We start from the raw sequence: 25720 nt of genomic DNA on the forward strand, positions 1-25720 counted from the left end.
AGGAGCAGGTACCGAGCAATGGGAGCTCACCCTGTTGTGGGGATTTGAATTGGCAAGCCCTAGGCTTCAGACTGGCAAGCCCTAGGCTATGTGGTTTAACTCACAGTGCCACCTGCATCTACCACACAAATGCAGACCTTCCAAGCATCCCTATTTTCCAGGGACGTCCCTGATTTAGAGAAGCCGTCTCAGTTTCTGATTTGATCCCAGAATGTCCTGCTTTTCCTTAGGATGTCCCTGTTTTCATTGGAGAAATGTTGGAGGGTATGGAGTTATCCAACCCTCAAGTCGTCTGAAGGCAATCCTGTGTAGGGAAGTGTTTTCTATGTTTAATGTTTTATTATGTTTCTTTTATTTGTTGGAAGCTTCCCAGAGTGGCTGGGGCAACTCAGTAAGATATGTGGGGTATAAAAATATAACTATCATTATCAAATGGGATGTCCCAATTGTCATCAGAGAAATGTTGGAGGGTATGCAAATGGCTGCCTAAGATGCGAATCTCCTAGGTGGAGCATAGAGCTATGAACCACTCTGCATCTCTGAAGCCTCAAAGGGAGGCATTAGGCTGTTACAGAGCACATAAATCCTAACAAAAACTATCAGAGTCTGCTTCAGAAAGCTGTTCCTGTGGCCTGAAATCCTTTTCCCGGTGAAATTTCCTGATGAAATTCTTTTCCGTCTTCTTTATGGGGCAATTTAAAACAATATCTTTGCAATACCTCAAGGATCACTACTGGAAAATTCAAACTGAACAGCTGAGTTCAACAAATTCAGGTTGCATGATATATATTATTGTTCAATTTACAATCTAGGGAGAAAAGCATTAAGACTATGCTCATGTACTGAGTCAGTTTTGATAGTTTTCTGAAGTTTACTTTCCTGTTATTAAATTAAGGAGAAATGTGTTCACAAAGGAGGTGGAATAATTTACTCTGTCTTCCTCATTACAGATTGCAAACACATGCATTTGATAATGATGTAGGCCTGTTTCTTGACGGTTTACATTGTCGGAATCTGGTTTTTAAAAAATATCTTGACATGCATGCATGTTTGCTACCCACATTAAGGTATGCTATGGGGCATGGGGGAAATGAAGATTTAGAAGAGGGAAAGAAACGTATGAAGTGAGACATCACTCAAAGACAATCTAGCTACAATCATAATAGCATCACATGAAGAATGCACATTTGCAGCATCTTTATCAACATGCACATCCCTGCTGGTAACAAATCAGGAGAAATAATATGAGGGAATTGAAAGTGGTATATGATATCAGTTCAGGAGCATTGCAATCATACCTTGGTTTTCGAACAGAATGCATTCTGGAAGTCCGTTCAACTTCTGAAACATTCAGAAATGAAGGTGTGGCTTTCGATTGGTTGCAGGAGAGTCCTGCAGCCAATCGGAAGCCACAAAAGTTGCACTGGACGTTCAGCTTCTGGGGCAAAGTTCGCAAACCGGAACACCCAGTTCTGGGTTTGTGACGTTCGAGTTCCAAGTTGTTCATGAACTAAATTGTTTGAAAACCAAGGTACGACTGTATATGGGATTAATTTTAAAAATCCTCCTAGGGAAAGCAGAATTCAGGAGACACATTCAGAATTCAGGAAGTTTGTTCATTACTGTTTGATAAGGATGCACTTCTAATATGTGTTTTAAAAGTCGGACAACTTCAGAGATAGGGGACCTCCGGCCTTCCAGGGTGTCACTGGACTACAACTCCCATCATCCCTCACTATGCTGGCAGGGGCTGATGGGAGTTGGAAGTCCAGAAGCATCTGACACATCAAAGGTTCCTCATTCTTAGGTTAACCATTAATTTGTCTTTGGGGACTTCCAGGTGACCTTCTTTATACAGTGTAACATTCATCCTGATTTATTTACCAGGAGATTAGGTGGTGTTGGTTATTTAATGAACATTCTCTCCAGGTTGTTTGTGGGGAGTTTAACTGACATCATACCTATCAACTGCCCCCCAAAAACTGTGAATCCCATTTTTTTCCCTATGAGAGCACAGCAACAATTTGGGGCGCCTTGCTCTTGTGCAATTTTGGGCCAAGAACTCGCACAGAAAAAAAGCATTTTTTCCAAGTCCACGATCTCACGCCATACTCCAAAATGTGCATTTTTGTCATCATGCCCAAAAAAGCACTTTTCCTAGGTCCGTGATCTCACAAAGGTCATGTGACTCACATGGAATTTCAGGCCCAAAAGATGGTGTTCTGGATTTGATCCACATTGCCTTGGTGGGTATGTGACTTTGTCTCCAAGGAAGCGTTATCCCACACATCCCAGTGAATTTCCCCATCACTTGCCTGATTGTAAAAAGGCTGAACCTTTGGGGAAGTGGGTTTCTTGTTCAAGAGCTCCAAATCAGCTTCAGTTGTGCAACCTGAATATGCCGGAATGTGATTGAATCCCACCCAAAAATGGCTTGTCTGGAAAATCCCTTTTAACTCCAATGGGGAGAAAGATATGCTGATTCCAAAGCTATATTTCAATCAGTGTTTGGCACAATGCCTTTTTGGCCTCGCTTTTATTATGGAGGCTATTTGTGGAATATGGGAAATAAAAAGAAATCAGAGGTGGAATTTCCTCTTTTTTTAAGAAGGAAGAGATAAATGTGTCTGAAAATAGGGACTGTCAACAAACATCGGGCTGTGTCGTTATGAAGAAAGATTCATTACCTAGATTGCTTAAGGTGTTATTGTCAAGCTCTCAAAAGCTTTTTGTCAAGCATTCTCATTAAATTTTAACTTACAGGTGGTGTGTTTTGTCTCGGAAACAAGTTCCTGTTCCTTTACAAGCTGACATGATGATATCAGCAGATAGGGCAAGGAAAAACTACACTCTTAGGCTTAAGAACACTAATTCAGACAGGCAATGGCCAGGATCTAAAGGAAAACCAGTGTATCATAGCAACAATGGACCTCAAAATTGAAGAGGGGCCTTGCTAGGCCATTTAATCCAACCTCCTCCTGGATGCAGGAAATCGAGAGCTCACCAGCAGATCGGCTGTCCGATATCTTCTTTGATTTCTCCAGCGAGGAAGAGTCAACCACAGCTCTAGGTACAGTGGTGCCCCGCAAGACGAATGCCTCGCAAGACGAAAAACCCGCTAGATGAAAGGGTTTTCCGTTTTGGAGGCGCTTCGCAAAACGAATTTCCCTATGGGCTTGCTTTGCAAGACGAAATGTCTTGCGAGTTTTTCCGACTTTTTCCCCCTCCCCCCCTTTTTCTAAGCCGCTAAGCCGCTTATCCGCTAAGCTGATAAGCCGCTAAAAGCTGCTAAAAGCCGCTAAACCACTAATAGCGCTAATCCGCTAAGCCGTCAATGGGCTTGCTTCGCAAGACAAAAAAACCGCTAGACGAAGAGAATCGCGGAACGGATTCTTTTTGTCTTGCAAGGCACCACTGTAATTGGTTCCATTGTCGTCAGCATTTCTGTCCTAAATTTTCTCCAGGCTTTACTTCTGCAAACACTGATGTTCTTCCAAGCCTGCTGGTTCTTCCCTCTGGTGCGCAAGAGGCATATAAACAATGGCACTTGCAGGCTGGACATCAGGAAAGGAAGAAAGGGTTTTCAACTAGTATAGAAGAAGTTTGTGTGTTTTTTTTAAATTTTCATTTCTTTAAAAGAGTTCTGTTCCAGTTTTCACAGAATGTATCAAAGCGATGTAAAGCACTGAAACCAAATCAAGCTTGATAGGAAATATATAAATATACAAAAGCATACAGTAGCTCAAGGATAAAAAATAAAATAAAAGGTGAGCTGTTTGATCAAGAGTCTGGAAATGCTTGGGCAAACAGTAATGTCTTTGAATACTGGCAGAAACACAGCACTGAATCTCTAAGGGGATATCTTCCATAGTGTGTGCCGCCACAGTGAAGGTCCTTTTCCTGGTTGGCATCAGATGAATCTGTTGTTGATGTATTACTCTCTGGACCAGTGTTTTTCATCATGGCTTTGACATTAAATCCATTGGTGACCTGCTTCTTAAGGGTTTTGTTGTTTGTTTGTCACAGTGGCTCCTGCAGTTGTGGGGTCTCTCCCATTGTGAGAACTAAAGTCCTCTCTCTCTGCCACCATCTTTTCAGCATGTCGCACACAGGGCTGGATTTAGGTTTGATGAGGCCCTAAGCTACTGAAGGTAATGGAGCACTTTATATGTCTAGCTGTTCTTTGCCAACAACAAATTGTCACTGTTTTTTGTGTTGAATATATACTATATGGTAATTTATGGACCTAATAGGTCCATACACAACACAAAACATTGCTGCTGTATGTAGGTTTTGTTTTATTTGTTTTTTATCTTATATTTCGGAATTGTACACCCAGTTTCCCCCCCCTTTAAATTCTTTGGGAGCCCCAAGACAGTGAGGCCCTAAGCTATGGCTTGTTTAAAGGTAAAGGGACCCCTGACCATTAGGTCCAGTCGTGGCCGACTCTGGGGTTACGGCGCTCATCTCGCTTTATTGGCCAAGGGAGCCAGCGTACAGCTTCCGGGTCATGTGGCCAGCATGACTAAGCCACTTCTGGCGAACCAGAGCAGTGCGCGGAAACGCCGTTTACCTTCCCGCTGGAGTGGTACCTATTTATCTACTTGCACTTTGACGTGCTTTTGAACTGCTAGGTTGGCAGGAGCAGGGACGGAGCAGCGGGAGCTCACCCCGTCACGGGGATTCGAATTGCCAACCTTCTGATGGGCAAGTCCTAGGCTCTGTGGTTTAACCCACAGCGCCACCCGCGTCCCATAGCTTGTTTAGCTTATATGTAAATCCGGCACTGGTCGCACAGCATGTGCATGTCGCTTGACACCAGCCCCCTTAATCGTGGGGGCAAGCTGGCGTGCCTGCCTGAAGGTGACGGTCAAATGCAGTTCTTCAGAATTCCCCTTGGCCCTCAGAACTTCCCCAGGCCACACACCCTCTTCTGTGTCCACACACCCTCACTGGCCCTGCTCTGTACCCAATGTGTTTTTGCCTGGCTGTAATGTCTCATTGGACCCTGATTATTCATCTTGTTTGTTGGATGGGGGACAGAGAGGGACAGAACCATGCCTCCTGCACAAAAGTAAAAATTATATTACTTGCTTTCCCCACTTTTCTTGCCTTTGACCTCACCCACCACTGTGATGTGGTCCTTAGAAGGTTACCTAGACTGAAAAGCATTCTTCATTTGCAGCTGGTCACCTCAATTCACCTTCTTGTGACATAAAGAGAAAATGACCACCAAGGGCAAAGGTTTCCAGTAAGTAAACTCAACTGCTCCATTTACTGTGATGGATCATCTGTTTATGTGTCCTGAGGTTTGATGTGTTAAACACGGCACATTATTCCAGAGAGGACGCAAAGTTCTTTCAAACAATACGTGAAGCATCTCGGCTTTTACCACAGAGAGAGAGAGAGGGAGAGAACACACGCAGCAGGCGAGCTAACAGGATAAAAAGATTGGATGTGAAAGTCCACCGTCTGCCAGGAAGGAGTCAAACCTAAAGCAAATAAGCAAAATGTGTCAGGGGGGAAGCAGCTGATAAATCAAACCTCAAAGCGATCAGTCTGTTCTGATACCTGAACAGAGAGCTGAGCTCATAATTTAATCCAGTATCTGGACTTCGGCCAATCACGTAGGTCTCCACAACATTTGACAGGTGAAAATAGGGGTGCTGTTGTGCATTCGCCCCTCTTTCTCCTGTCAAGAATCACAATTCAAGTATCTCTTTCCCTATGACAGATGGCCGAAGGCAGTTTTTTGTGGGATTTTTTGTATTAAAGTACAGCAGTTGAGGATTTGAAAAAAGGTTATGTTTTTTTAAGGTGTTCTTTTTTTAATCCTATGTTGCTCAAAAATGTTCAAAACTCCATATGGAACTATACTGTCTTAAATTGTAAGTTCTATCAGAGGCCTCTAAAGTCTATTGAAGTACACAGGCAAACCCTGAAAGGAACAGTATGATGCTACAGAGTATATATACATATAAGAATATGAACTAATAAATCATCTCTTAATTATTTAAAGGTAAGACAGAGCACGAAGCAGACCCCTGCTCTCCCCATCCCCACCCTTCAAAAACACACAGATAATGCATTTTGGAGATTTAGTATTTTTAATAAATGCATTGTCCTAATGTGGATTATGGAGAAAAATAAAATGCCTTTACTTTCCCCACAAAAGTCACTGGACCTATTTGGCCCCAATTTGGCAGATGTAGTCTACTCTGGAGGAACTCCTGTGCCTGTCAATTCCATCCACTTTGGTCCAGAGGGAAAAGAGTTAAAGTCATTTCTCGCTTCCCTATTACTGTGGAAGGGGAACACATAGCTTCATTTTACCATGATCATCTTGAAATCTGGAGCACAGATCACCCAAAACAACACAGATTGGAATTTTAAAATGTGCAGATACAAACACAAAAACTGGAGCTGGTGCACACCCTCATATGCAGATGGCAGGGCTGTGGCTAGACCACATAGGTCCACAACCCCATCACACATTGTTGGGCGGCACCTTAACCTCCCAAAGGGAGCTGAATTTGAAGTCTCTCTCTAGACCTTGCTGCATACACAGTCAACTGTGGCTTCTTTCCAGATATTTTCAAAGAAGCAGATAGGATATTGGAAAGGAAGGTAGCATCCAAATCATGTGCAGAACAGAAACACAAGTGTTTTCCTCATTCTTCATCGTGCCAGATATTGATTGGTGTGTTCACAGCACAAACTAGGAGAAAACATAAGCTGAAATGGAACAGCATGACAGGAAAAGAATAATGAAATGGCTTGTTCCTAGTATATAGTCAGTGGACAAAATAAAAACACCATGTTACTCTAGGGATTAAATTCACTCCACTGTGACTTTCGGCCTGGAAAACCACCAATAGCAAACAAAATTGCAATTTATTTTTGAAGTGCCATGAAACAAACAGTCCTTACCTTTGTTCTTCCAAAAGACAGAAATGACAATCCTCATTAGATAAAATTAGACACAAGCAATTATTCCTCAGGGAACAAAGAGATAAGCCCTTTGAAAAATGGCTTGCTCCATTTTGCTTGAGTGCCAGAAGTGGCTAAAATAGATGGATCCGATGCAAGAAAAAGCAGTTCTGGTTCAAAACACATTGTACCAACATTACCAAGGGGGGGGGGGAATGGCAGCACAAAAGATGTACTTATCGAGATAAATGTTCTGCACAGGAAGACTGCTACTGAATGGCATGTTGCATTGTTCAGAGGAACATCTGTGGCTAATAGTACTCTTGGTGCAAGCAGAGCCTGTGCCAATGAACTGCTTTCCAGAGCCATCCAGAGTACAAATATTCACAGCAAGGGAGGGAGCACTCAGAAGAAAGTCTCTACAGCAGGGATGGGGAAACTGAGGTTCTCCAGATGTCACTGGACTCCAACTCTCACCATCTCTGACCATTGACCATGCTGGCTGGGACTAAGGGGAGCTGGATTCCAACAACCTCTGAAAGGCTACAGCAGTGACAGCCATTCCAGATGCTGTTGAACTTCAACTCCCATCAGCATGGTCACTAGTCAAGGATGATGGGAACTCTATAACATCTGGGGGGACATCACATTGGCTGTCCCTGGGCTACAGGTCCTCCACCCCAGCTCTCCAGTTTGCAACTGTAGCTAATTGCTGGCAAAACCCAGCAGCTAATACCAGACCTAGTTATGCAATTCAGAAATTATGAAAGGAGTGTGTAGGGGATACAATCTGAAATTTGAGGGAAGGCCCTGTACCTAGTAGTTTATGGTCTCATTTCTGGTAAAGGAGGGACCTGGAGAAGGGGAGGTGTTTATATGGGGAGAAGTAGCCTTGCCAACTTCTGATTTTGGAAGTTGGTTTCTAGGGAGCTGGAGGCAAGGAAAAGAGAACTGTGAATAGGTCAGGGAGAAAAGCTTGGCAGACTTCAGTGGGTGCAAAACTAAGAACAAAAGCACAAGCCATAGTAAAGAGGCAAGTCTTCAGCATTTGCCAAAAGTTGTATAGTGCAGAATCTAGACACACCTCTGTCGGGAGGGAATTCCAGAACTCAGGGCTGCCACAGAGAATGCCCCCTCCAAGGCTACCTTCCACAACTTCTGTGGGAGTTACAGGGCATTGGACTAGATGATCCTTGGGTACCTTCCATTATTCTATTCTATGAGTGGGAACTACCCAAATGGCCCCTCTCCTGATCTTAGCACCAGGGAGGATCTGTAGGGAGTGAAGTGGTCTTTCAGATATTTGTGGCTCAAGTCATTTAGAGTTTTCAACACCAACGTGAGCACCTTGAACTGGATCTGGAAACAAGCTACTTCCTATGTTCAAACCCTGTTTCTGTGACTAGTCTACTACTACTACTTAGATGTGGCATAACCACTCTCTCACGGAATATGATGACTGCACGCTTTGCTAGGACCAACCGCGTTATCAGTCAAACATACTGCAGTTTGACATAAGTAGTTATTTCCCATGCAAAGTTCTGCAGCTGTTCTAGCTGAAGCAGCGAATGGTGCACATAGATGTGAAATGAAGCAGGCTGGTTTAATAAGCAAGATAAGACACCCAAGGCAACAGCAACTCAAAATCTCAGAAACACTAATATGACAGCTGGATCACATTAAACAATAACGCTAGCTAATGCCATGCCACAATTCAATTTTCAAGAGGCCAAATCATTCGCAAATGGGAAGAACCCTCTGAGCCCTATTACCAGGGTGAGTCTGAGATATTTTGATATCTGAGGTGCATACATAAGCTAACCGGACTGAGAATTGAACCTCCATGGAGGATTAGGCTGTCAATGGATACTAGCCATGATAGCTGTGCTCTGATTCTGAAACTGGAGGCTGTAATGCTTCTGCAAAGCAGTTGCAAGAAATGACCGCTCCCCACATTAAATGGGGGGTACCCTTTGCGTGGTCGCGCGCAGCCCCCTGGACCCTATGCGGCACCATTAGTACAGGCTTGGCTTCGCCTTCCCCAGGTGGGATACCTGGAGGTCTCCGCCTACTTCATCCAGTTGCCCAATCTCGCCTGGGGAGGCGTTGCCAAGGTGATAAGGCCAGGTAGGGGGAGGGACTACCTGCCCACACAATAGGGGGAGGATCTTACCTGGGAATCATCAGTTGGCTCCAGAGCTTCTCCCACCCTACCCACCCTCAGTTAAGACTTCTTTTGCAGGTTAACCTTTTCTCCACAGGTACGCGAGTGCTGCTATGTCAAGGTCGCTGTTGAAGGGCCGGAAAGGAATTCTCCTGCACTGGCAGGTTTGCCTTTTCCGTAGCAAAACGTCACAACTTTGGCGGTATCAGGCCTTGGGCAGAATCCTTTAGTTTATCTTCCCTAAATGGGGGGACGGGCAGTGGTGACCCACGCCCCCTCCTCTTCATGGCGGCGATACCAGGGTTCCCCGCTAAAGGGGTTGTTTGAGGGGAGGCATTGGCCATATGCCTAGAGGTCATCATTCCTCTCCCCTGCGACGGCGGCATAACAGGGATGGGCTCTCTCTGCTTGAACATATGTTCTCCAGAGCCAGCCCATCTCCCCCACACTCTGGATAACCCTGATGTTCCCCAGATCCCCGGTGGGAGACTGGGAAGGATAAACGCCCAATGCCTGAGCCAAGGTCTACCCACATCTGAAACATAATAAAGTTGTGGCCAATTTTAATCCCATAGCACGTTGTCTTGAGTCGTTATTCCACACGGGGGCCGCCCAGGGTTTGGGGGACTCCGCCTGTCCACGCAAACACAGGAGGGGACAGTGCTGCTGTGGTTCAGTCCCCTTTGAGGGTTTCTCACAGGCATCTGGGCAGCCATTATGATAACAGAGGGGGCATTGGCCTGATCCAGTAGGCTCTTCTTAATCGTAGGGGAGACAAGGCCCACACATGTCAGAACAACAGTTCCTTGCCCTCTCAGCATCTGCAGCCTGAGGTGGCTACCTCACTCTTCCTAATGGGAGAGCCGGCGCTGTGAGCTATTTCCCTTCCTTTTGAGATATCCCTTTCACAATGCTGGGAACTTTCTTAAACTGGGTTCCTCTCTAAAGCAGATCCTCATGTGCACTGCTTTTCCAGCACTCCAAACTATAATATTTTGTTCAGGGTCCCCCTTGTCTATTTCTAAACAGGCAACGTGGACAATTTATGATTTCCCCTTCATAGTCCTGTGCAACAATATGTATGACTTCACAATGTCACCACAACCATTTAGATTTACACCATCCATTTTTTTTTAATTAGCTTAGCTACCTGTGGATCAGGGCAAAGTTACGTTTTATTGCTTTGTGGGAATTCTTTAAAATATAAAAAAACCGCTGGACGCTTTTATATATATTTCAAACGAAAGGACGGTTACAAAATATATAAACATATAGCTACATTTGTACAAGATTATACATTCTTTGAATCCAACATTTCTATCCTTGTTCATTGAGTCTCTGGCACCAGGACAGAGCCAGGCATGACATCAACTAGGCTTGAAAAACATTTATAAAAAATAATATGTGTCGTCATCATCCCCTCCCCCAAGACTGAATGTGGTATGGGAGGCTGGTGTGGGTCACAGCTAGAAAGAGAACTGTGACCCAGACATGCAGCCCACTTGAAGGGTTATCACCCCAGTAAGAACTAGGTCTTTCCTACAAGGTGCAAGTGAGGACATTTGGCTTTGGAGACTCCCTGTCTTCTCCCTCTACATGGAGAGAATTCTACTGTCTCTGAGTTTCATCTTAATGCAGGAATCATAATGGGTTTTCCTTCCCCCAGACAGATTTAGGATATGTCTTGTTTATTTGTGTGGTGTCCAGATATGTCTGGCAGAGTCTGGTCTGAAGGTACTTCATTCGCACTCTGTCTGCAGAAAATGGGACTTTTTCCAATGTATTACTGTCCTTTTCATCTCATCGCTAGAATGGTATCCAAGAAAAACTAGCTGTTTCCCTCTAAGGGCATTTGTTAATACTTTCGAATTGCATGTTCTTCTCCCTTCCCTTTTCATTTTTTGTAAGGGGGCTAAAACCAGGTATATGAAAGAGAATATTAAATTTCAAGGCCATTTTGCTGTATTTCTTTTGCTCCCTGCACTGTTGACTACTCCTTGCAGGTTGGGGGGATAAATATAGCTTGACCCAATAAAATGAACTCTCAGGTTGTTGTTCTTTTAATGTTCTGTTTACTATATATTGTTTATTTTATTTGGTGCACTTTATTTCTCCAAACAGCTCAAGGTGGCATACATGGTTCTCCCCCTTCTTATTCAATCCCTATGATGTAAATCACAGAATCATAGAATTGTAGACCTGGAAAGGACATGAGGACCATCTAGCCCAACCCCCTGCAATGCTGGAAGATTAGTTTTGCTGTGTTTCCAAATCTTTATTAATAAGTTAATTCCCCTTTTTGGACAGACTGCTTTGTTTGGAATATCTGACTGTTAAATTTCCCCCTCCTAGAATTACATCCACCATACTTTATTTTGATATGATGTGTTATATGTGTATGGTTATACTAATTTAGAATATATTCCAGTTAGGGCTGCAGAGTTTATTATTCCACTTCAATTTTCAGGCTGCAAACAGCAATTCTACGGGAGTAGTGATACTGAGCAGTCCCCAACTAAGTAGACCCACTGGAATTAATGGACCTAAGTTAGCAATGTCAATTAAATTCAATGAGTCGATTCTGAGTTTGTGTAAGATTGGATACAGCCCATTGCATCTGAAAAATGCTTAGATTCTGTGTATGTTTGTTTTTGAATTTATTGTTTATTGGAGTGGTTCCCAAACTCCACCCCCTCAAACTACTTGAACATTTTCTGGAGGGTTTGACAAACCACTTAATTATTTGCCTGTTGTAACAATTGTAATGTCTTGTGCTACATGTTGTATAGTTTTTTTAATTGTATTTTTACAGGCTTGCCACATACCACCCGGACCACCAGTTTGGAACCTCAGGTTTATTGAAAAGTGTTCAAGATGTTTACAACAGATGATATTGTACGTGTATCAGATGGGCTTTTGAACAGTTTGAATTCACCACCAAAGGCACACTCCTCCATTGTCTCCTGAGACAGATGGGTGCCAGCAACCTTTTAGGCTTAGCTATGTCCACTTCCCCTCATCTCGGGAAGAACTATGTAATAGAGTCTGTTGTTCTCCCCCAGTCTACCTGAGAATCTTTATGTGTAAAGAGATCTGAACTGGCTGCTCCTAGCTCAGAACACACGGCTCTCACAAGCCACTCTTGAGTTAGGAACTTTCACCACTTTGCAACTAGGCCAAGTTTTACTGCCTGTGCGACTTTTCTGACATATGGAAAATCACATGAACCTGACCTTTGAAGTGTTTGTAAGTAAACCAATTTTTAACTTATTAAATGTCTGGTCTTTTCCTATGCTGAGGGAAGATGGTAGTTTTGGAAAGCACAGTGTTAAGTTTTAAAGGCCTAACACCTATATTCCTGTCCTTTCTTTGCTGCATATTTTGTGCACGCTTGTTTTCTCCTGCTCTGGAGGGTAGGACTCGAACCAATGGCTTCAAACTGCAAGAAAGGAGATTCCGACTAAACATTTGGAAAAACTTTCTGACAGGAAGAGCTGCTCAGCCATGGAACAGACTTCCATGAGAGGTGGTGAACTCTCCTTCCTTGGAGGTTTTAAAATGGAGGTTGGATGGCCCTCTTCCATGGATAGTTTAGCTGAGATTCCTGCATTGCAGGGTTGGACTAGATTACCCTTGGGATCCCTTACAACTCTAAAATTCTATGATTTTAAATTTCTGCTGGGGTTCTCTCACCAAAGAATACTTGCCCTAAACTTGGATCTTGGCATCTAGGAATTCTCATTTTTGTGCCTATTATTTTCTTTATACCAGCAACACCCATGTTAGGGAAGTTTAACCTGGGGTAGGCAAACTAAGGCCTGGGGGCCGGATCCAGCCCAATCACCTTCTCAATCCAGCCCACAGACAGTCCAGGAATCAGCCTGTTTTTACATGAGTGGAATGTGTCCTTTTATTTAAAACGCATCTCTGAGTTATTAGTGGGGCCTGCCTGGTGTTTTTACATGAGTAGAATGTGTGCTTTTATTTAAAACGCATCTCTGGGTTATTTGTGGGGCATAGGAATTTGTTCATTTCCCCCCCCCAAAAAAAAATATAGTCTGACCCACCACATGGTCTGAGGGACGGTGGACCTACCCACAGCTTAAAAAGGTTGCTGACCCCTGGTTTAACCTGAAAGCTGCAGTGAATGAGTAATCTGGGAAAGCTAATCATCTCCATGCAACTATTAGGGTTGTGGTTATTATGATTATTATTAATCACACTTGTTTATGGTGTTATTGAAAAAGTCTTGAAGCAATTTAACAAAGACAAACAGGTAAATCAATTAAAAGCCCAAATGCAACATCTGTTGTATAAAACAAAATTCTTAAAATGCTCTTCGAACAACACGCTAAGAAGAGCACAATGCAGTAAGAAACACAATGGACTCTACCGGCAGGCCTCAGGGAAAGTCTACTGGTGAAAACATATTACACGAGAGCAAATAATACAATTATTTTGGAAGCGCTTGGGGTAAAATGGAATGGCTATTAGCTACGGAACATGGTTTTATGAAGAAGAATCATACCAGATGGTCGAAACAGGTTTCCTCCTTTGACAAAGTAACTTGTTGAAGAGACAAGAGAAACAAAACTGATATAGTGCCATCTTTACTTCAGCAAGTCTATTGGCTTTGTCCTACATGACACCTTCAAAGAAAAGCTTAGTAAATGTGGGGTTTGTGTTATACTCCCTGGAGCAACAGAAAAAAAATCTATCTGGCAACTTTTCAATTGCACATTTTTTTCCCCAATGATCCACCCATCCTTTGCATTGCCCTTACTTGCTTTCGCCCTCGGTTAGCTTAACAGCATTAGCATGTATTCAAATCTGTCAATGCAGTATTGTGATTTCATGCTATGTGATTCCTTATTAGTTGGAACCAGCCATACAATCAGTTCAGAAAGCACTCCCCTCACTCACTTGCTTTCTGTGATATCGCCATGCATCCAATCCATCAATCCATCAGTCTATCAATAATGTAGCTCAGTCTGATTTTCTATAAAGCATCATAGTTCAATGCCATCACTGCATGATATCTGACTGGTTAGGATCACCATAGAAAATGTTGGCATTGAATGGTGTCACATATAAAATAAAATAAAAAGGCAAATATTTCACAGTACAGAAGTCTTTCTAGGAAATGTTTCTACCCCACAAAAGCCATTTTTGACTCAGGCATCCATATATGGGAATATTCTGCACAACTCCAAGTTGTGAATTTCATAGGTGCAGTTTGTCATGCCTAGGTGAGACAAAACTACCTCTACTGAATATAACAACAACAACAACAACAACAACAACAACAACAACAACAACAACAACAACTTATTATTTATACCCTGCCCATCTGCCTGGGTCTCCCCAGCCACTCTGGGAGGCTTGCAACCAAATATTAAAAACAGTACAGCATCAAACATTAAGAACTTCCCTAAACAGGGCTGCCTTCAGTTGTAAAATAGTTGCTTATTGCCTTGAGATCTGCTGGGAGGGCATTCCACAGGGCAGGCGCCACTACCAAGAAGGCCCTCTGCCTGGTACCCTGTAACCTCACTTCTCACAGCGAGGGAACCGCCAGAAAGCCCTCGGTGCTGGACCTGAGTGGTACTGAAACTACCACTTCTATAAAGCTTTTAAAGGTACGAAACCCCTCTTCTGCTATTCTCATTATACATAATGAGGGCTCAGTGAGGAAGTAGGGATGAGGGAGAAATTTGGTCTGGAACCTACCTAAATGTCACTTCCAGAAACAACATGTAAAGCGAAACACAACTATCCTTAAAAACCCACACTTCACCTAGTTTTGCAATGTGGTTCTCCAACCGAAGGTATGAATACAAAAACTCACCAATCAAGGCAATGAGTGTGCATTAAAATACATTGGCGAAATTAACATCCCAATATGCATTATGTTGTGGGAAATGGCTTGCAGCCAAGAGTAGCAAAACTGCACACCAAAATGTGCACAAGGAATGCACACTAAAGTGTTGGTGCTGACCTTTAAAGCCCTAAACGGCCTCGGTCCAGTATATCTGAAGGAGCGTCTCCTCTCCCATCGTTCTGCCCGGACACTGAGGTCCAGCTCCGAGGGCCTTCTGGTGGTTCCCTCACTGCGAGAGGCCAAGTTACAGGGAACCAGGCAGAGGGCCTTCTCGGTAGTGGCGCCCGCCCTGTGGAATGCCCTCCCATCAGATGTCAAAGCGATAAACAACTACCTGACATTCAGAAGACACCTTAAGGCAGCCCTGTTCAGGGAAGTTTTTAATATGTGACATTTTAGTGTATTTTTCTTCTTTGTTGGAAGCCGCCCAGAGTGGCTGGGGAAACCCAGCCAGATGGGCGGGGTACAAATAATAAATTATTATTATTATTATTATTATTATTATTATTATTATTATTACTGATGTCGGAAATGATGCAGTGAACAGAACTCAAGTCTGGAAAAATGAGAAACTGAGGCCACATTCACACAGTTCTTTGAAAGCACCATGATATCACTTTAAACAGTCAGGGCTTCCTTCAAAGGATTATGGGAAGTATGGCTTGTTAAGGGTGTTGTGAGTTGTTAGGAGACCTCTGGTTCCCCTCCCAGAGCTATAGTTCCCAGAGTGGTTTAACAATCCCTCTTCCTGAGGAACTCTGGTATCATAATGCTTTAAAGTGGTAGCGTAATGCTTTCAACCTAGGGTGCGAATGTGGTCTGAGGGAATCTGAAATCAATAGCTTCCCCCATCCTTTATAGGATGCAGCTCAGCAATGATAAGCACTGTTGGGGAAACACTAAGCAAGATATATACTTGGAGGATAAGTCATTCTTAATTCAATTGTTTCTTTTGTGAGCACGCTTCTTTCCCAGGACGCCTCCAAGCTTTCACAATGCTGCTTGAGAATGGGAATGTTGCGATGGAGGAACCAGCGCAGCTGCTCCTCTCTCATAACAAATACCCCAAGGAATGAGATGTGGTTTTTAGATCTGGATAGGGGACAGCAACCACATTAAACATTTCCAAGAATGATTTGAAAGAGAGGTTTCAAGAAACTCACCAAACAAAAGGCGGCACAGTTGGGTGGTCTTGGCATGGAGTCCCAGCAGTCAGTGAGAGTTTCCTTGAGCGTTAAGAGGTTAACATTAGTGACTATCTGTGTATGCGTTGACAAAGCAGCTGGCTTTGTAGTTCACATGCCCCCCCTCTCTTCCCTCGAGTCTTCAGGGAATGCACGAGGGTTGTGTGTGATGGTGCCCCCAACATAAACACTGACCACAACCCCAGAAACTGCACATCCAAGTAGCCCTGTGAAAAAGGGTTCCCAGCCACAAACATAGACACATATACAGTGGTACCTCAGGTTACATACGCTTCAGGTTACATACGCTTCAGGTTACAGACTCCGCTAACCCAGAAATAGTGCTTCAGGTTAAGAATTTTGCTTCAGGATGAGAACAGAAATCGTGCTCCGGCAGCGTGGCGGCAGCAGGAGGCCCCATTAGCTAAAGTGGTGCTTCAGGTTAAGAATAGTTTCAGGTTAAGAACCGACCTCCGGAACGAATTAAGTACTTAACCCGTGGTACCACTGTATAGGCATATAAACCACCTTTCACACTTCCTCTGAATATGCAGGTACTGAGTGTGTGTCCAGCCAGTGCGTTGGCACAGGGGGTGTCCCTAAAAGGTTCATGCATTGAACACACTGTCCGCATACCCCTATAGTTTCATGCCAGTTTATTAGAGTTTCAGTAACAGTGCAGGATGTGAATGTGTCTAAAAAAAGCAGCTGGTTAAGGCTTTGGGCACCTCATCTGTTGGAACGCTGGCTCAGAATCTTGTACTGCATCCTGAAGCAGAAGCGAACAGAGAAATAGCACTTAATTAAGAAGACAGCCAAGTCAGGTTAACACAAATTCATACTTCAAACCGAGTAATTATAAACTATTGGGACAACCCTAACCATGTGGGGATATTGTGCGGGAGCTGGAACCAGCAGTCTCTCAAGACGATAGTCCAGCTCTATTAAACAAAAAGAAAAAACCCTCAAGTCTACAGAATGGAATCATTTATTGTGCCTAATTCAGGAGTAATTGCAGGAGTCAAGTACTTTTGTATAAAACATTTTGTCCAATATTGCCAACAGAGTTCTTGCAGGCCCAGACCACACATTCTCCCCTCCTCAGGTGAGCTACCAAATAAACAAGACCATGGAAGAGAGCTGGGTGCCAGGGACTGGCATGGGCTGATTTAAATCCCCCAGGAGCGGACCTGAGGAAAGCCTGATTGTTCCCCCAGGCCCACCCCCAGAAAGCCAAGCCCTCCACACCAGCCTGCCATTGGCCAATTCTGTAGGCTGACACGGGGCAGGTTTTCATGGCAAGGAGCAGTCCCTGACATGCAGCCCTGCACCATTGGCAGGGGGCAAGCTCTGGCTGTTCCGCAATGCCGTGGTACCCCTAAAAGGGGGTAAGCAGACTTCCTTGTAAGGTTGCCTGATTGTGCATTTATATTTAATACTAGGGACTGCTTTCCCCACTTGCTCCTCTCACCAGTGCCACCTACCAGCCAGCCCCTTTGCCAACCCCCCTTCCCCCACACCTGACCAACCCTTACTCTCTTTATGCCTCACCCACTCCCTTGTCTATCCCCTCACAGCTCACCCAAACCTCTCCCCCCTCATAGCTCAATCCCAATCCCTCCTCCTCACAGCTCGCCCCACGCCTCCCAGTCATAGATCACTCCAAGCCCCTCCCTCTTTCTAACAGCTCACCTCACCCTCTTTGAAAGGAGGGTATGGTGTAAGTGGTTTGGCACTCTGCTCTCTGAAGTACCTCCCACCCTCTGCTATGCAACTCATCTTGGCTGTCTGTTTGCTTGCGCATCTGCCTGCTAGCCTGCTATCATGCTGGAGTTTCTGTGGCCACCTATTGGTGACCTCACAAGCTGCAGCGTGATGAGAGCCTTACTGCTTTATTATATACATAGTAAGAAATAGTATGGGATATAGATAGGGATAATAATGCTGTGGGCTTGATATCAAGAGGTCCTTCCATTTCCTCCTGCAGGTCTGTGTCTTGTTCTTCCTCTCATTTACTCCTCTTCCCTGAATTTGCAGTGCAGCAGGTATAACATTTCTTCTGTTTATTTCTTCTGTTTACAGTGGCTGTAGTTGCTGGCATTATCCAATCACTTAAGCAATTATACATGGTGAATCACAGGTATGAGTCAGCAAATTCTGGCACTGTACTGCAGGGCAACACTGGACCAAAGTCTAGCTAGAGTGACATTCATTTCCTGCCTCTTGAATATACAGAGCTTGAGCCTTGCATGACCTTGAAAGTTTAAATTCCAGAGAGCCACTTTGCAGAAGGGTAAGTTCTGTTTCTCAAATACCAATGTGCAGATTGGTTTGAGTTATGGTTGCTTTGGAACCGTTCTTTCCCATACACTGTGGAACATAAAAGAAAAACTGCATTGTTTTCTGCTGTTACTCTCAGTAGGGACCTTCTTTAAAAAGCGAAGGAGCTCAGTCAAGTACATGAAACTTCAGATGGAAGAAAACATAGACACAGAGAAGCCACAGCTGTACACAAATTATTTTTTGTAAACTTTGGGTTTTGGTTCATTATCTTAGCATCATTTTCTTCTACCAGCTCAGAAGACAGTCTAAGGTCTGTTTTCCAGGATAACTCCATGGGGGAAAGAAGCAAAAACATCATAAATAGGAACACAGAAAGCTGCCTTGTACTGAGTCAGACCATTAATCCATCTAGCTCAGTGTTGTCTACAATGACTGGCAGAGGACCTCCAAGATTCCAGACTGGGTACATTCCTAGCTTTGGAGATGCTGGGGGTTAAACATGAGACCTTCTGCCTGCAAAGCAGGTGCTCTACCACTGAGTTATGGCCACACACACACACACACACACACACTGTGATATACTAGATCCCTGGCATGAAAGGGGCATCACATGACTGCTGGGGAGTGGTGCCAAGATTCCTAGGCCCAGCATCAAGCATGCTGCCTGACCCCTGTTCCAGAAGTCCATGCGTTGGTGTGGTCATGTTCATGAAGAGGCCTATATGTGGCAGCTTGACTGATGCCAGAGATGGGACCAGGAACATAACTGCAATTGTGTGGTGTCCCCTTCATGGAGGTAACATATAAAGGGGACACTGAACAGCCTTTATGTAAATCTTCAGATCTCCACCACTGCCCTAATGCAAGGATTCAACATTGCTGTTATACCCCCGGATGATACCCCAGTTATATTATATTTAAACTGGTGGTCATAGCTCAGTGGTAGAGCATCTGCTTTGCATGCGGAAGGTTCATGGTTCAATCCCCAGTATCTGAAGGTTGGGCTGGAAGAAACTCCTTTCTGGGATCCTGAAGAAAGTCTGCCAGTCAATGTAGACAACAGTGGGGGAAAAACAGTCATGGAACCAAAAGATTAACAAAACAAAACAAAAGAATTGCCGTGAAAATCCCTGAAATGAGAGGTAATCGACTATAGAATTAAATTAAATAACAAAAATCAGAAAATTAACCAAGAATTAAACAAAGACTTAACAAGATGCCGGCTACAAAACTCGTTTCACTGAACTAATCAGTTTCCTCAGAAGGAAATAAAGAATTTTATAAACCTTAAATGATTTTAAGTGATATCAAACGAACTCAAGAGCAGGGCTGAAACGCTTTCTTGAGTTTACAAAAAGTATAAAAACCTCAATGACAAGTTTTGAACATAGCCCCATTTAAGAGAACTTTGTAAACCTTAAATAATTTTAAATGATTTCCAGCAAACTAAAGAGCAGGGATGAAACGCTTCCCTGAGTTTAAAAAAGGTTTTAAGAAAAATTTACAAAGGAATAAGAGATAAGCTGTTTAGGTTTCAAACAAACTCGAAAACAGGACAGAAACTCAAAAACAGGGCTGAAGCGCTCCTGACTGCTGATGTTGAAGACTGCTCTTTTGTTTTGTTTTGTTAGTCAGTGTAGACAAGGCAGAGTGAGATGAACCAATGTCGTGACTCAGAATAAGGCAGCTTCCCATGTTCCTGTGTTCCTTCTAAAGAGAGATCATAGTATCATAGAACTATAGAGTTGGATCATCCAGTCCAACCCCTTGCAATGCGGGAATATGTAGCTGTCCCATCGAAGCTGCAACCTTGGCATTATCAGCACCACGTTCTAACCAACTGAGCTATCCAAGCTGATCTCGACATGATTGCACATAGAAGCACTGATCATCCTCTTGATAACAGCAACCTTATTAATGTAGTAACAGTATCCAAAATATATCAGACACAGTCTATACTTCTAAGACATTGGACTACTTGATCTCTAATGACATGCTTCAGAGATGATCTTGAGATGTTATCTGCAAGCCCCAACAGGATGTCTACAGTATTTTAACAGAATATTGCAAAATGCTTAATTTTCTCCCCCTGGCAAAACAGAAAAGAGGCAATTTGGCAACTATGTCAAGCAAAAGTTTTGCAACAACAACAACAAAACCGAGGGTAATTTATCATGTAGATAGATACCTACTACTCTAATGCTCAAAGCATTTGTGTTGGCTGAAACTCTACCCCATGAAATGCTTTTGTGCCACTAAAATTATCCACAGATGTGCTTATTTTAATTCTCCCCCAGCTTCAAAAAATAAAATCTGGGCAAGCAGATTGCAGCAGTCCAATAGTATTAAAAAGCAACATATCCACCCACCCGCCCATGCATCCCCACCCCCATGATCCAGAAAAGGAGTTGCAATCATGGAAGAAGCCTTTCTGTGAATTTCCTTTCTCAGCCAGGAATCATCATGTATGCTTGCGAACTAGGTGTGCCTGCATTCACATTCAGGTACAAAACACCTCGTTTGTGGATGAGAGTCTGCACTTCCATCTGCAGTTGCTTTGTGGATGACGAATGCATATTGGCAACTGTTTTGTGTGTCAAGGCCCCCAAGCCACCCCCAAGAGAATAATGGCGCGAGGCTGAAGGAGGAAGCCTCAGAATTGCGCCATGGCTTAAATCGTTCCCGGCCACACCCCCAAGCGACCTGATTGGCTGCCTGGCAACCTGACGTGACCGGGGTCTCCCCCAGCGTGATGCAGGATGCTGTTCTGCCCCGACGCTGAGGAGAGTGGCTAGATGGCCGGACCGCAACCTGGCCCCACCAAGAAGTGGACCTGATTTCTCAAGCTGTGCACACACCAGTGCCTGAAATCAAATCTGGAACAGGATACAGTGGTACCTCGGGTTTCAGACGCTTCAGGTTACAGACACTTCAGGTTACGGACTCTGCTAACCCAGAAATAGTACCTCAGGTTAAGAACTTTGCTTCAGGATGAGAACAGAAATAGTGTGGCAGCAGTGTGGCAGCAGTGAGAGGCCCCATTAGCTAAAGTGGTGTCTCAGGTTAAGAATAGTTTCAGGTTAAGAACGGACCTCCGGAATGAATTAAGTTCTTAACCCGAGGTACCACTGTATTTATTTTAAAAATGAGCAAGCAACAAAGAATCAAATCAAGTCCAGAAACATATGAATGAAACTTACAAGAACAAAATCAGTCTAAGCCTGACAAAAAGTCAGGAATTGATCTACAATGAACTAAAAAAGATGTTTAGATATACCTTCCCCAGAAAACCTGAGGCATTCTTGCTGGGTCTGATGGGAGAAGAAATAGCAAAGATAGACTAAAGACTATTTATGTACACCATAACTGTGGCAAGAACTTTATTAGCCCGAAGATGGAAACTGCAGGAATTACCAACACTTGAGGAGTGGCAGACGAAGATGATGGACTATGCAGAACTAGCCACGCTGACAGGCAGAGTCTGGAATCAAGAAAACCAAAAATTTCAGAGAGATTGGAGTAAATTTATTGGGTATATGAATAATTATTGAAAAATGTAAAGACACTAGCGGGACTGATATAAATTCTGCAACGAAAAAAAGGAAGTTCTAGACCAAAGAGACAGAATTGATTACAAGGACATAAAGGTCAGAAGTAGAGGATATAAAGTGTGGTACAAAGACTTGAAAATAAAAAACCTGTTGAAGAGATGGAGGGAAGTCACGAGCTCAGTAGAGCAAATAATTTATTTGTTTTGTTATATATTGATATATTGAAATATTTAAATATTGTGTTAAAAAAGAAATCAATAAAATTATATTTAAAAAATATAAATAAATAAATTGCCGCTTTCCCACTCACTCCGAAACAGCTGCAACAGGTGTCCCCAATAATTTTGTAAAGTCAGAAACAAGAGTATGAGAATGTGACTGCCGATTCACATGACCCCCTTCCAACCAGCTAACCACTGTACCGCACTACCTTCCATCAAGGATATGGCCCATTCTGAAGACTTCTGTTAATCTGCAAATCACTTGTGGCTGAAATGCTGGCCTAAGAGACCAAGTCAGAACATAAGTTTCTTCTGCACATCCTTCATTAATCAGAAACATCAAGAAATGTTCCCTTTGTATATTCAAACAGAGTGTGCCTTCCAGTAAATTGTCAGCTGTGTTTCCCTAGCAGGCAGATGTTACTTGTTAGCAAGTGTCATGACAAACTATTTCCCGTCCCCAAAAACCAACATAGACACAAGCACATATTAGGTGATGTGTCAGCTTAGCTCAGGAGTGGGCAACCTTTCATAGATATATTACACACACACACACATACCTCATATATACATATTACACAAATATATGTAAATAGATTTAAAATAAGTTATATTATGGAAAATGTGTTTATTGGGAGAAATATGCACTAACATGCTGATATGTTTTTGTTATGACTTTTTATTTTTAAAGATTGCACAAACCAATGTGAAAATGCAGTGAACTGAAACAAAAATTGGGAAAAAGGAGGCGCTGAAAGAAGCAAAAATTGAGAAATTTGCCCATGCCTAACCACAAGCAGAGGGACACAGGTGGCGCTGTGGGTTAAACCACAGAGCCTAGGACTTGCTGATCAGAAGGTCGGTGGTTTGAATCCCCATGATGGGGTGAGCTCCTGTTGCTCGGTCCCTGCTCCTGCCAACCTAGCAGTTCAAAAGCACGACAAAGTGCAAGTAGATAAATAGGCGGGAAGGTAAACGGCGTTTCTGTGCGCTGTTCTGGTTCGCCAGAAGCGGCTTAGTCATGCTGGCCACATGACCTGGAAGCTGTACACCGGCTCCCTCGGCCAATTAAGCGAAATGAGCGTCGCAACCCCAGAGTCGGCCACGACTGGACCTAATGATAAGGGGTCCCTTCACCTTTTTAACCACAAGCAGACTCCTCATCTTCCCTGTAGAATCCCCATTACTCAAGTGCTCCAGCATAATTCCTGGGGTGGATTTCTATGTGTTGAACCTGGGGCACTTTGAAATCTTGGCCTGGATCGAGGCATGGATCTGTCACAAACATTACATTGACCTTACAATTATTGAACTTGAAAAGGAGCTGTGATGTCTGCTTTCGTTTGCTCTCCCTGGCTCTGCACTACCTCTCTGAAGCTTGTTAAATTTTACATGATGTGCCAAAAGGGCATTGAAACTAACCAGTCAGCATCTCTTCCTTGATAAGAGGGTTAATCCCTTTAACTTTAGTAGTTTGGCTAACACAAAGTCCTTCACGTGTTTTCAATTGTTTATAACCTTGTTGACTTTCATAGACCTTAGCCAGGAGCCAGGAGCATTTCATACTGTGTTTGGCAAGAGTTCTGTCACGGTGTGTCTCTCTGTGTTAAATTGACTGGGGTTTCAAGCACACACACACACACACAAGTTCTTCCAAGTGATACTTCTGAAATTATTTTGGCCTGGAAAATTATCTTGGCCCCTATGTGATTTAAAAAAATATATTATTCAACTTTACTTTTGCCTGTTTACATTCCTAATGGTGGGCTCAGGTTGTGGTGATTGGCAGGTGGTGACACTTGGGGACGACCTTATTAGGGAAGACTAAAGGATCATGTGCTAGACATGCTTCTGAAATTCTCCACATTGCCATTTCTCCTCATTGGACTTTGAAGTTCTAGATTACCCAGTCTAGTTTCTGAAGTGGATTGGACATTTCTTCTCCATTCACACCTGCTCCTCCTCCTCCTCCTCCTCCTGTTGCTTGTAGATGTTTGGCAGAGACCCAAGACTCCACATTCATATGTCTCTCTCATATGTCTAGTTCAGCACTTGATGTAATGATTAACTTAGCCCTAGATCTATTACTAATAGTTGGGCCCAGGACTGTCTTTCTGATGAACCTGATATGACCTTGAAAAAGACTCTTACTGGAACCTCCCTCCCCCCCCCCATCTTGAATCATGGTAAACATGGTACATTAGTTTACTTTCCGTGGAACATTAGACTTCCAGCAAGTTCAGACAGGCTTAGATCTTTTACTAAGCAGATATTCATCCCACCTCCCGCATTCAGTTATATAAAGGACAGAGTTTGCTCTGTCTTTACCAGACACATTTGTTTGTATGTCAGGAATTTAATCCAAAGCGTTGTCTAGTTGTACTGTGCTGGGTGAATTCTTAAGTACATACTGAGGTGTTGTCTTATTTGTATTTCTTATTTTCAGAGCAATGGGTCCATTAAGTATTCTTCGCCAAAGAGTCCTCATCTGGTTTCCTCAGTAATACCACTTTTTTTTCTTCAAGAAAAGAGTGCCTGAGGACAAGAGACTGCCTAAAGGATTTGAAATGCATCTCTGCTAATATCTGAAGTCTCTTCACCACACTGAGTAAAACCAGTTCTTCTCAAAGGTATTTTGATGAATTGGATGAGATAAAAGAAACACGACCTTTGCTCTGAATCTGAACTGAGAACAAGACGAAACAGCCTAAACATATTCTTAAGAACTCATGTGTGGGGGACATTAAAAAATGAGAAGCAAATGAACAGGGGGAAGTGCCTTACATTAGTTATTTAACTCATTATTGTCTACACTGACTGACAAGCAATTCTCCAAGGTTTTAGGCAGCGTTTTTTTCTGTGCCTAACTGGAGATCCCAGAGATTGAACCCAGATATTTGGGATGCAAAGCAGGTGGACTACCACTAAGCTGTGGCCCTTCCCCAAAATCCTGTTTATGCTTGCTGGGGTATAGATGCAAAGTACAAAAAATGAAAATGCTACATTATATATTACAACTAATCTTCTTCTTTGGTGATCACTCGTAGCTGAGTAAGATTGTCTTCCATTAACACAGTCTTAACAGTGAGTCCATAAATGACTGTGAAGGCCAATTCTGGATCCACACATCCTTCCACAGTGGAGACATAGATTTCCAGGCGGGAGTTGATCATGGTGAGGTTTTCCCAAGCGTGCCTTCCTCTTAGCGCGTTTCTCCCAGCATGGTGTAGTGGTTAAGAGCGGTGGACTCGTAATCTGGTGAACCAGGTTCTCGTCTCCACTCCTCCACATGCAGCTGCTGGGTGACCTTGGGCTAGTCACACTTCTCTGAAGTCTCTCAGCCCCATTCACCTCACAGAGTGTTTGTTGTGGGGGAGGAAGGGAAAGGAGATTGTTAGCCGCTTTGAGACTCCTTAGTCCTTAAAGCGGGATATCAAATCCAAACTCTTCTCTTCATCCTGAGTTTGATTGTCTTCAAAGCCTATGATACCTTTGGTAAAGTCTGC

The 25720-nt window shown here is 43.4% G+C and overlaps 3 long non-coding RNA genes across 3 annotated transcripts; 2 read left to right on the forward strand and 1 right to left on the reverse strand.

The window, feature by feature from the left end:
* Window positions 1-695: 695 nt before the first annotated feature.
* Window positions 696-12369, forward strand: LOC307226469. Its single transcript, XR_013843456.1, has 2 exons — window positions 696-774; window positions 11907-12369. It is a non-coding gene; the product is annotated as an uncharacterized lncRNA (long non-coding RNA).
* A 4431-nt stretch (window positions 12370-16800) lies between these two features.
* LOC307226544 lies at window positions 16801-17924 on the reverse strand. Its single transcript, XR_013843490.1, has 2 exons — window positions 17857-17924; window positions 16801-16928 (listed from the first exon to the last, which is right to left on the reverse strand). It is a non-coding gene; the product is annotated as an uncharacterized lncRNA (long non-coding RNA).
* Window positions 17925-18075: 151 nt separating this feature from the next.
* Window positions 18076-25026, forward strand: LOC307226435. The gene is made up of 3 exons (XR_013843416.1): window positions 18076-18146; window positions 18242-18452; window positions 24661-25026. It is a non-coding gene; the product is annotated as an uncharacterized lncRNA (long non-coding RNA).
* The last annotated feature ends 694 nt before the right edge of the window (window positions 25027-25720 follow it).

The sequence above is a fragment of the Podarcis cretensis genome (assembly GCF_951804945.1).
Source record: "Podarcis cretensis genome assembly, chromosome: 11".
Lineage (NCBI taxonomy): Eukaryota > Metazoa > Chordata > Lepidosauria > Squamata > Lacertidae > Podarcis > Podarcis cretensis.